Source organism: Adiantum capillus-veneris, unplaced genomic scaffold (assembly GCF_014529385.1).
Source record: "Adiantum capillus-veneris isolate H3 unplaced genomic scaffold, ASM1452938v2 Hic_scaffold_302, whole genome shotgun sequence".
Lineage (NCBI taxonomy): Eukaryota > Viridiplantae > Streptophyta > Polypodiopsida > Polypodiales > Pteridaceae > Adiantum > Adiantum capillus-veneris.
In genome coordinates, this window is record NW_028221422.1 from 118,744 (window position 1) to 130,906 (window position 12,163).

The 12,163-nt window shown below is 40.0% G+C and overlaps 1 pseudogene; it reads left to right on the forward strand.

Annotated features, from left to right (window-relative positions):
* Window positions 1-395: 395 nt before the first annotated feature.
* LOC147417252 (uncharacterized) lies at window positions 396-4,186 on the forward strand (annotated as a pseudogene).
* The last annotated feature ends 7,977 nt before the right edge of the window (window positions 4,187-12,163 follow it).

Here is a 12,163-nt window from a genome sequence, read left to right on the forward strand (position 1 = left end):
GTGATATTTGGACATAAAAGAGGCAGATATTATAATTATAGACACCCGTATCCATGTTAATCCAAACGAATTTTGACCTTATCGTAAGACAAAATGTCAACATAGAAAGTAGGACATTGTAAGACCCCTTCAACAACAAATGTATTCTCTTCCTCCGTGACCTTGCCCAACTATTCCCAGTTTGTAGTACCTTATACAAGATGTCATGCTTTGTAAGACATGCAACGGACCTTGAATTGCTTCAGTTCTTGACCATTATTTGTGAAAGAAAACAAGTCCTAGATGAGATCAATTGTACCTTGGGGGCATGTGTTCTAGATGAATCAAACTGACATTACAAAACTTGAAATGAATGTCAATTTGCTTATGTCATGTTATATTCTTTCTATAGATGTAATATAGCAAGGCCCACCAAGCAAGACTAGTTTGAATTGAGCACAGGTGGAAGCTATGGCGACGAGAAGCGTGCGCGTTCCTGAGCGCTGAAGAGAAGGGTTTTGCATATTGCATAGAAACCCACTTTACATATCGCGAATGAGAATGAACGGCACTCAAGTAGAGCTTGTAACGCTTTCTGACTCTCTCACTTCGCCCATCTGCAAGCCCAAATGCAAGCCAAGGAATGCGGATTGTCAAGGTCAAGTGTTTTTTTGATCGTTCTTTAATTGCGCGTCTGCTCAATACACAGATTCTGTGCTAGCTTTACGTTGGGAGAAAGTAAATGATGGAGAAGGCGAAGTCATTTTTGTTTTGATGGAAAGTGAGGGGTTTAGAGCAGGAATTTCTTATCTGGCAATGCTCTGGGTTCTTATGCAGGTGTCACAAAGGTGGTGTGTCTCGATTCTGACACAGAGTCGGATGGCTCATTTGCAAACACAATGGTCAGTAGGTTGGCCCCCAAAGCTACAAATGATGGAGTTTGTGGTGACTTATCAGATGAATTCAAAGAGCCAAATGATAGCTGGCTTGGCTTGCACAAGTGCTCCAGACACAGCAAACATTGGCAGGCAAGCCATTCTCTGTCTCCTGAGAATGAGACGGAAAAGGACATACTTGGGGCTTCTAATGCCACTAGCCAACCTGATCGCCTTTCTAGATATTTTCGACAAGCCTGATGTTGACTTTGTGGTTTTGCAGCCTTGCGAGGTCTCTGCAGAGATAGATTTAAAGGACGGATGCAGTGACGGAGGTTTTTGTGTTGATAATTTAGATTCTTTAAACAGTAAAAAGGTTTCCGGGTCTTTCTGTAAAGTCAGAAATACATCCCCAGTTCTTACCAGGGTCCAAGGTGTGGAAAGCTCACCTAGCAAGGATTCAGATGATTGCTCCTCTCCTGGATGGGATGACCATTTAAAGATAATTCTAAGCAAACTTGAGACATCCAAAGTAGTTGTGCCGAAAGAAGTTAATCTAGAATGTAGACATGAGCATCAACGAAAGCGAGGGTATAATTATGACGAAAGTGATGATGACAACTATGATGGGGATTACTCAGTCTTGATAAATAAACTTCGAAAATGTGATACTAGTGTTAAATATGTCAGAGGGGAGTGCAATAATTTTACGGATGCAGAAAAAATCAGTAGTGGCTGTTCTAATAAGACTGATCGACAGAGCTCCAAGGCTGTTACAGCAAAGACTGGAGGTTCTGCATTGCCAGTTATCGATGATTCTACGAATGCGTTGGATAAAGATGTAGAGAAGCTCAAAACAAAACAGAAGCAGGCAAAAGATAGGGAAGAAAGGGAGGCAAGAAAACACCAGCTGAAAGTAGAGAGGGAAATGTTAAGAAAAGAAAAGCAGGAAGAGAAGAAGAGGCAGCAAGAGCTAAGGAAGCAGCGAAATGAGGTGGCCTTCAGTAATTTATGCTGTTTATGATTTTCTGGTGGCTTTATTCCATTAACTTCTATTGTTTCAGGAGGAGAAGAAGCGCAAAGAAGAGCTGAAAGCAGAAGCAGCTGAGAGGAGGAATGTTGAGAAAGAGAAAGAAAAGTGGGAGAAGGGCAAGTTTGCCTTACAAAACATAATCGCCTTGGTGGATACACAGATTTTGGAAGCAGGATTGATTGGAGGCAGGGTTTTTCGATCCCCTCTACTGGATGTTTCTACTCTTAGTGGTCAAGTTTAATTCATGGGTTGTAATGTTGTATGCCAGGTCATATCCTTACCAGGTTTGCTGAAAAGGGCTTTAAATACCGTTTAGTGAAGAATCCAGTGAAGAAGACTGTGGTCTGGCAGATGAAATCACCATCCAAAGAGTCACAGATAGATTTGCAAGAAGATTGTCTGTCACAAGACTCGCAAGAGCCAAAGACTTTCAAGAAAGTCGGACCACAGGTAATGGAACAAGAGATGCGCATCAGAGAAAGTTTGGGTAGATTACATGCATATTAACCATAAAGTCTTGGTTATAATGTATGCATTTACTCAAACCTTCTTTTAATGATGTAGGTAAGTGTCATGAGCAGCATATGTATGGCAAAACCTTATGTGCTTATTTTCTCTCACAATCGAGGATTCTAGTCTTTCCAACAGTGCTTTCTTTGCATGACATGGTTTCCTGTTTAGTTTAAGCTAATATGTTGGTGGAACAGTTGTCTTTGGAAAGTGTACATGTTTCCTACGTGCTTGTCGTGCTAGAAGCACAGGAGTTTTTGGAAATGATCACAGAAGGTACTTTGGATAAACACATCAGAAATCTGCAGAAAATCTACCCAGGTTTCAGGCTCTGCTATCTGATCAACAAGCTTATGCGGTTTCTGCAGAAAAGGTTGGTCATCTCATTATAGCAAACTATTTTCAAGTGCTATAAAGCAAGTGCATAATTGTGAGCTGTTGCCTCTTTTGCATGGTGGGGATTACGGATATGCTTGTTTATGTTGCTGCCAAACAGATTGCAGCTTGTTAAGAATCGATTTTGGTTTTCTCCAGAGAGCAACAGCAGTACAAAACTCCTGGAGATAATTGGAGTCGACCACCTGTTGAGCAAGTACAGAAAAGGATAACATAGACGGTCACTGTTATCTACTAAAGTAAATTTGTCTTGTAAGCAAGTTTTCTGTCATATGAGGGCTTAAAAGGTTTGCTTATTGCTTCCTTTCTTCAGGTTTTGGCCAAGTTGGTGACTTCCTATGATGGAGTACATTCACGATTGTGTGTGGATGAAGCTGAGGTATCTGAACATATTGTGGGATTGACACGCAGCTTAGCAGAGTGCCCATTTAAGTACGGACCTCCATATTCTTTAATTTTGTGCATTTTGACATGTCACAATGTTTGTGATATTGGTTTTGTGCATTTTGCTAGGCGAAAGTTGACACCTCTTTCTTTGAGAGCCAATGGAGATCATGTGGTGAAAAATGACCCACATAATGATGACATAAAAAGAGATATCTGGTAAGTACCATTGCAATCTTGGGTATCGCAATAGGTAAACTATTTTGAAAGGACAGTTGGCACGCTGCCACTTCCCTGCCCCTTCTCTACTTTGGGATTTGTGACGTCTGTCATTTTTATTCTTAGGTTGAAAGCTCTCGTTGCATTACCAAAGTTTCAGGTTCTTGCGCAATTGCTATAGCAAAAAAGTACCCGTCGATGAGTGCTCTTTTTGAAGCCTACCTTGACCCATTTAAGACTGTAAGAGTTTTGGCTTAAGCAGTGTTCTAATTTTGGGACTAGCAGTTTCCTTTTAACCATGATTACTTAATCACAGGTACATGAGAAGGAGCAACTTCTTCAGGACCTGGTGAAAGAGGGATTGTTGGGAGAACACAACAGGCGCATTGGACCTGCGTGCTCAAAACGAGTTTTTAGAATTCTAATGGCAGAGCAGGGAAGACTTCACACGGATGATGTGGAGGAAGGAGCTGATGCTTTCAAAGATTGAAACCATTAGGTGTCGGATTTCAGTGGCAAACAGTGCTGCCTATTTATGAAGAAAAGTGTCTACAGCTGTACAGGCAGCCTTAAGAGTTTTGAATTGCTTTGGTGAGAGAGAGAGAGAGAGAGAGAGAGAGAGAGAGGCCCCCACAACCTGTGAGGCTTGATATCCTGTAATTGTTTTCCATATTTCAAATGCTCTTGATGTTCTGATAATCATGCTTATATATTTTGCTGAAACAAGCCTTAGGGATAAATTCATGATATTTTGCTATTAAGCCTTACGTATAAAACAAGCTTAATATCTCGAAGGTTGTGCATCTCCTGATGTCTCATACTCCATCTTTGAAGTATCAGACAATTTTAAGGCAATAATCTATTTTGTATGGGAGAGATCTTGAGCTCTGAAAGTCTGTGATGTATTGTGTGATGCCATAAACTATTTTCCAAAGTAGATGTACTGTGTGGGAGAGATCTTGAGCTCTGAAAGTCTGTGATGTATTGTGTGTGGTAAACATCTACTTTTCATCTTAACGGAATGTACCTTTTCTGCAAGGATTTTGCTGTTGCAGTAAATTTGCTTTTTCCATGAAAGTTGGTTATGTAATCTGTGCTTGTTGGTTGCGGCTCCCATCTCTCATTGATTGCATGAAATTTTGGATATTTTACCATGAGTTAGGGTTCGGGAGGTAGCATATCTTGGCCGTCCATCTGCTTGCCATTCCCGGTTGGAATTTCACCTTCCAGTTGATTGATGATTGTCACATCAGTGGTTGTAATCCCCGACAGCCGCCTCCAATCACTTGAAGCTGCTTAGAGCATGGAATCATCGCCACATCAGCATGTGGAATGTCTCCACCTCTTGCTTGTAAGGGTTTTTGGCTTTAGCCTATTATTGTGTGTAGCACCTATAGTCTACTGGGATGCACAGGTGGCACAAAACCATGTGATAGCATGTGGAAAAGGTGCTTAAGGGTGTGGGTACTCATGCCTCGTTGATGAAGGACACGGGGTCGAGTGAAGGGATTGGTGGCTCTGCTTTAATCCACCGTTGATTTATCATCAACGAGCCAAAAAATGTAGGGTTCCTAGCCTATCATCGAGCCTTGAACCCAAGACCGCCTTGAACCCAAGACCTCCCCGCCCACACTCCACGACTTTATCCAACTTGCCTATCGCGTGCCATTGTAGAGAGAGCGACTCCCAACACTATAAGAATCTTTCCCCCTCTACTCTGGAGATCCGACTGCCTAAAACCCACGCGACGCCGATCGTGCGTCCCTGTCGTCAATCCCTCCACTCACACCCCGTGTCACTTATAAACGAGGGTACCCATGGGGGTCATTATTGAAGGGTGTTGACTCACTTAGAAAGAGTTATAAGGCTCCTAAAGTGCCTTGAAAAGTCACCCACGAGATCGTAACTTGGTTGGGTTGATTTTGGGTTCCTATGAGATATCCAAATGATTTGCCTATGTTAGCTTTATATAATGAGCCATTTGTACACACTTTATGTAGTATCAATCAATTTAGTTTAGTGTCTACATTTTACTTGATCTCCATCGTGTATTCAAGTGTTGTGTTAGCATGCCAATATCATGAATGGTTCTCTAATCTTCTCTCCCTGATCTTACAATTGGTATCAAAGCCAATAGAGGATTGAGCGTTCTTTATGATGTAGCTAAATCAGTGAAGTTTCTCTCTTGTTTTGCTTGTGCATTTTTCTGACCAGTAGCCTTGCTACTATCAAAGCCAGAAGAAGACTCATTCCTTTGAATTGGGTGCGGAGTGTTGAGCATGGATAGGACGTTCGTCAAGAGTCATGACTTGGCATGTAGGTCTCTCGCTGTCGAGTGTTTTCAACACCACCCCGTAGTGTGTGACTAACTTTGACAGCCTCGCCATCTCCATCGGCAATCCTGCATCTTGCTATAAACGAACACTTTTCACGAATTTTTGCTTGCAGTGAACGGCCTTATTTTCAGAAGCTCACATACTCAGAATCACGAGTGGTGAACATCAAATTTGCAAGCTTGCCACCTGCGTGTTCCGCATAGAGGCTAAGTGGCACTACAACAATAAATTTGCAAACTCGATGCTAGTGGCTATTCTTGGTAAGCAAGGGGTGCATCAAGTAGCTCTATCATTCGCTTAGGAAGCATCTTCTACAAGTAGTAGATAGGAGGCATTTGCAAGCTCGACAACACCGAATAGTGACCCTCATTGAGGAGAAAGATCCAACACCGGATTTATAAGATGTAATCAGCTTTTTAATGTTCGAGGAGAAGAAGCAGGGGAGGAATGTTACTTTAGAGGGAGGAGGTTTTGCAGTTAGGCCTAGTAATAAAACTTGTTTCAAGTGGGGGAAAGAAGGGCACATAGCAAAGGATTGTTTAGCATTGACGACTTGCAGCATTTGCAGGAAGAAGAGTCATCTTCCTTCCAAGTGTTTTCAAAAAGAAAGAGGCCGCACCGGTAGATAATTGCAGCTCAAAAGCTTAGTCTCTTTCGACATCAACCTTCTAGTCTATGAAGACATTTTCTAGCTTTTGTTTTTCCTTTACTTCTCAGTGTATATGCTTGAAGATAGCTTGGATTGGCTTTGCCTCAGTTTTATATCTGTTTAAGGAGAGGTGTTCAATGTTTTTTTGGATTAGAGATAGTTTGTCTCTTGGATTGGGGATTGGAAATGTTATTTTGCTCCTAGATTGGAATGTGCTAGAGATGTCAGTTTCTTCACAATCTAAACCCCAAGTGGAGGGCTACAAGGGTTTTGGGCTTTAGCCTATTCTTGTGCGTAACACCTCTAGTCTATTGGGATGCATAAGTGGCACATAAAGGTGCCTAAGGGTGTGGGTATCCATGGGGCTTGTTACTAAAGGGTGTTGACTCACCTAGAAAGTGCCCAATCTATATGAAGATCCTGCTATGATAGTAAACATCAGACTACTGAGAATGAGGGCCTTCTTATTGGACTGTGAGAAATTCCATGGTATTTCACCATATTGCAAGGAATCATACGCATCATGCCACTTTAGATCTTGCTCCTCCATGGTCATTGTCAACAATTTAGCAACCATTGATCCATATCTTAAGGATGTTGATGAGACACCTTCTCTCCTTCTGGATATGAAGTCTGTACCATAGTGAGTCTTGCCATGTTTATGGAATATCTTAATAATCAAATTCTAGAAGGAACATCATTTGATTAATCTTTCTTGGATGAAAACCTTATTAATTAGATAAAGCAAAGCCTGATGATCAACATATAAGTGAAAGAGCTTCCCAAATATATAATGTTTGAACTTTGTAGCATTGACAACCATTCCTAGTACCTCCCTTTTAGTGGTTGAATATCCTTGTTTTGCCTTACTGAATCTTTGACTGGCAAAATAAATTGGATAATAGTTCGGCCATCTAGTTGGGCTAAAATAACACTCATCGCCATGTCAAAATCATTAATATGCACATGAAATATAACTAGTTTCGTGCTGATAACTATCTTCAAATTTTGAAAAGTGGCTTCACATTCAGGAGACCAGATGAACTTGAATCCTTTTTGGGCGAGTTTATATAACGGAATAAACTTTTGATAAAAAATGATGTAACTGAGAAATGAGCTAAGCTCGGACACGTTTGTTTGTGCTCTAGCTTGCTAGACACTTTGAATCTTGTAATCAGCCATTTTGATTCCATTTTTTGACACCACATGACCAAATAGCCGTCCCTTCCACACCATGAATATTGATTTGAAGGGATTCAAACAAATTCTCTTCTCTCTATATCTTTCAAATACCATCTCAAAAAATAGGAGATGCATGTCTTCAAACGAAAAGATTATGAAGTCATCCAAAAAAATTGCAAGAAACATGTACAAGAACTCACTGAAGGTCTCCATCGCACATCATTGAAATGTTGTTGGAGCATTGCATAGACCAAATGGCATCACCATATACATAAATGCTCGCCATTTAGTAATGAGCGTTGTCTTTGCTCAATCTTTAGGTGCTATCTGCAAGTGATTATACAGTGATGTCCTTCAAGTGTGTGAGCTTCCATCATGAACTATAAAAATACTTTCAAAAAACTGGACCGAAGTTTGAATGAGCTTGAAAATTTATGCTAAGATGTTACTTTGAAGGTATGGTGGAGTCATGATGCATGGAGGGAAGCATGGCGCAGGGGCCACATGTAGGAGAGACGGGGGAAGGCAATTGCGAGCTGCAAGCCGTCCCTCAATCATAGCTCACAAGGATGCCCAGGTGGAGAATAACTCAACATAGCACTCAGCCACCTCCGACGATGACTCTCTTGACACTCCATGAAGAAGGAAGTCGAGGGCAAAAGCTTTTGCTACTTCTCCTACGCCCGACAAAAGGGTGAAGCTGTCTAAATCCCAATGATCCCAATGACAAAGAACTAACATGCATGCAGGGAAGGGAAGAACGACTTAGGTACTCTCTCTCTCTCTCTCTCTCTCTCTCTATCTCTGTGCCACCAAATGATACCGACTACATCTCACATTACACCAGGCCTATGTGTGTTTGTGTGTGTCAACTGAGCAACTATGGTTCAAGCTTGTGCAATAATTACTTGAGATTTCTTTTCTAGTGGGGTTGCTTGAAGAAGCTTTGTAAGGTGTTAATTGTTTCTTTGTGTTTGGCTATCTCCTATATGCATGGACTGTGAGATACATATTATTTTCCAATAAATAGAAAATTTACCATTTGCCATAGATAGTCTTGCAACATAATATCTTGCGACATGGGGGGTGTGCAGACCGATGGAAAGATTTCAAACTCAACATCCGAATGCGGGATAATTTTGTATTATAGCAAAAGATTTCAATGTTTTTCATGGCCTCTCAATGGATGGTGCCGACCCCAACTGGTGAAGTGGGACAAAATCACAGATGTGGAGTGGTTCAGTGTATTCAGAGAGCCAAAGGATCGCAACCGATATCTCATTAAATGCAGTATCGTGTGCGTTCAAGCAGTATTTACAAAACCGCTTAGCTGTGAATTTCTTACCAATAAAAGAAACCCTTTACCTATTCAATCTGTAATTTTTTTTCAAGAACATTTTTTCAACACCCTTTTGTGTGTAAAAATGTAAAAAATGTAGAATATAATTATCCCCAATGTTGAACCCGTATGATAGGCATTTTTCATTGTAGTGACCCTTTCAAGATAACATCTTGTCAATGCAAGATAGGAGTTTGAAGCTGCGAGGGTTTTGAAAGCAAGCAATGCTAGGGTTAGCCCAGTTGTGGTTGCTATGAGACATAAGCTTCACGATGTTGACTGTAAACTGCAGAGTTTACTATAGAGCCACAATCTGGATGTAAAGAGGAAAATAGAGATCAAAGTGAATATAGAGACACTAGATGGTTTGGGGTTTTCTCATAATGAGGACACCTCCATTGATGCTAAAAGTGACATAGCTTGTCATCTTATAAGTGTCTGTGACTTTTGTTCTTGGACCTTATGTTTGGAATATCAATTGTCTACCATGCTTCTCTTATATTTGGTTTGTAGATTAATGTGGAGGTGCAAGAAGCAAAAGTGCACGCATGTGAAAGTCAATTGCACCTACTCATGCATATAAGAAAGATGCTACAAGGCTCCTTCTTCCCCAATGCACTCTGTAAATTAGCTATGGACACTTTTATGAAAAGGATAGGAGGGGTATGCAATGTGACAATGATCAGCCAGTGGCATATTGTGTATGCTAGTTAGCACAATGGGCATGGTGGTTAGCATAGTTTGTATCATTAGGGAAATATGAACCCCACAAGGGCCCTTTAGGATCAAAGATGCTTTTGAAATGAGAATGGGCTTGTGGCCACAACCCACCAGTTTTTGCATTTTTTTGTATGGCCAGAATTTGAGCCTTTAACTTCAAATTTGTCGAACAATAATGCATTTGGATTGCATTGTCAAACTCTTTCCATATATATATTACATGATATAATTCTGAGGTACGTAGATATGGGCTATCCATGCCCCCCCTTTTGTGTCCTATTGTTCACTAAAATGTGATTGGTTTCTCTTACAAGGCCCTTTTGGGGTTCATATTTTTCCTAATGTGCTAGTTAACATACCCAATTAGCATAGTGGGTATGGTGGCTAGCATACTATGTAACTAGGTATGCTAATTAGCATACCCAATTTTGCTAGTTAGCACACCTAGTTTAGCTCGTTAGCATACATAGCAAGCTAGTTAGCATAGCCAGTTATGCTAGTAAGCATACATGCTATTGTGTATGCTAGTAAGCAAACCCAATTATGAAAGTCAACAAACGTGCTACTGTGTATGCTAGTTAGCATACACATCTATGCTAGTAAGCATACATACTAATGTGTATGCTAGTTAAGCATACCTAGTTATGCTAGTTAGCATGCATAGCTATGCTAGTAAACATACATGCCTGTGTATGCTAGTTAGCATACTCAGTTTTGATAGTAAGCATACATGGTACTATGTATGCTAGTTTTGAGAGTAAGCATACATGGTACTATGTATGCTAGTTAGCATACCCAATTATGCCAGTTAACACACCTAGTTATGCTTGTTAGCATATATGATACTGTGTATGCTAGTTAACAAAACTAGTTATGCGCATTAGCATACATGGTACTTTGCATGCTAGTTAGCATACTCGGTTATGCTAGTTAATTGATATCTGTATGCTAGTTAAGACCCAAAAATTGGGGATCTTACACTAGAAATATCTCTTTCTTTAAATGGCACACACACACACACACACGCACACACACCATAATGCAATCATACATATACATAGGGATGCTCACAACTTGCTTCACTAGTAGTTGACAATTTGCAAATGGGTACCATTCCCCTTCCCCTCCTCCATGAGTAATCATCCCAAAAAAGTGCACTCTTTCAATTTTATTTTGAATAATGCTTTAAAAAAATCTCCCTTAGACCTTTGCAATATATATGATCAATGCTTTCCCCAAAACTTATTCATAACCCCAAAATTATCTGGTTTCGCGGTTGCAAATGAAGGATTTGTTGTTTTTCATGTCAATTTTTTTTGTGTTCCTCTAAGGCAAGCTTAAAAGCTAGCCAAAACTTTTAGACTTTACATCCGATTAAAAATGCAGCAAGGCTGGTTTTTTTGTCAACTTTTCACTTTGCCTAGTTTTCTCTTGTCATAAAAATTAATTTGTAACCTTCTAAAAGAAATTTTCATCTTAATTTGGCCACTTAATTTGAAGGAAAATAAAAAGAGAACAAGTGAATTTGATTAAGTGCTTATGGACCAACCCGATCAAAGGCTTAGGACCAAAAGGGAAGAAGTCCATAAAAGAGCAAGGTAATTGCCATTTGGTTATCTTAGTTAAAGATACAGTTCAAGGAAGGATGTATATATCTTGAGAAGCCTGATGAAAGATACATGACAAAGAAGATGACCTAGAGTAATTATAGGAGTTTAAAAATAGAAATTAATTGTGCTAAATTCAAGGCATTACAATAACTCTTTACACTTCAAGTATGAAGTTTGAGAAGCCTTAAGATAAATTTCTAACTTGCCACAGATAGTCTAAATTTAGCAGATTTTGGGAGCAGCTTGGTGGCACCTCCAAAGCACTGTGCTAAGGTTTCACACAAGAGGTGAAGTTTTAAAGCCCAGGGTGAGATTAATTCTTACCAAAATCCATCCTAACTTAGCAGGTCCTAAATTAGCAGGTAGGAGGTACTCTAGTCAGCTTCATAAACCCTCCAAAGTTTGTGCAAAGGTCTTACACTTAAGCTAATTACATTAAAGGTTAATTTTACAAGTTTTAATAAATCAAAGAAAAAAGCTGAAGTCTAAGGTTAGATCATTCCTTCTTTATAAAGCTTGGCTAGAGCACATGTCCAAAGTAGCACCAACTTGCTTTATGTGAAGCTAGCAAGTATGTGTGGTGTGTATACTTGCCAAGACAAGTCCTAGAGAAGAAAAAAAAGTTTTTTTCATGCATAGAAAGCTTGGACAAGTGTGTGAGCATTGCATTAGTTGCACAATGAATGTTCACTTCTCATTGGTCAAGTTGTATGTATTCCCAGTCGAAGACTAGTTGCACGTTTGCATGAGTATTTGAGCAAGGGCTCGTTGGATTTTTACTCTCTTTCTCCTTATACTTACACTCTCAAGTGCCCAAGTAATAGCAGTGAAAGCTTCTTCTTCTGCTAAGCTATGGTAAGAGCTTTCCCAAGAGAAAGCAAATACAAAGTAACACATTCTCTTGCTTATATAAATACTTCTTTCACACTCC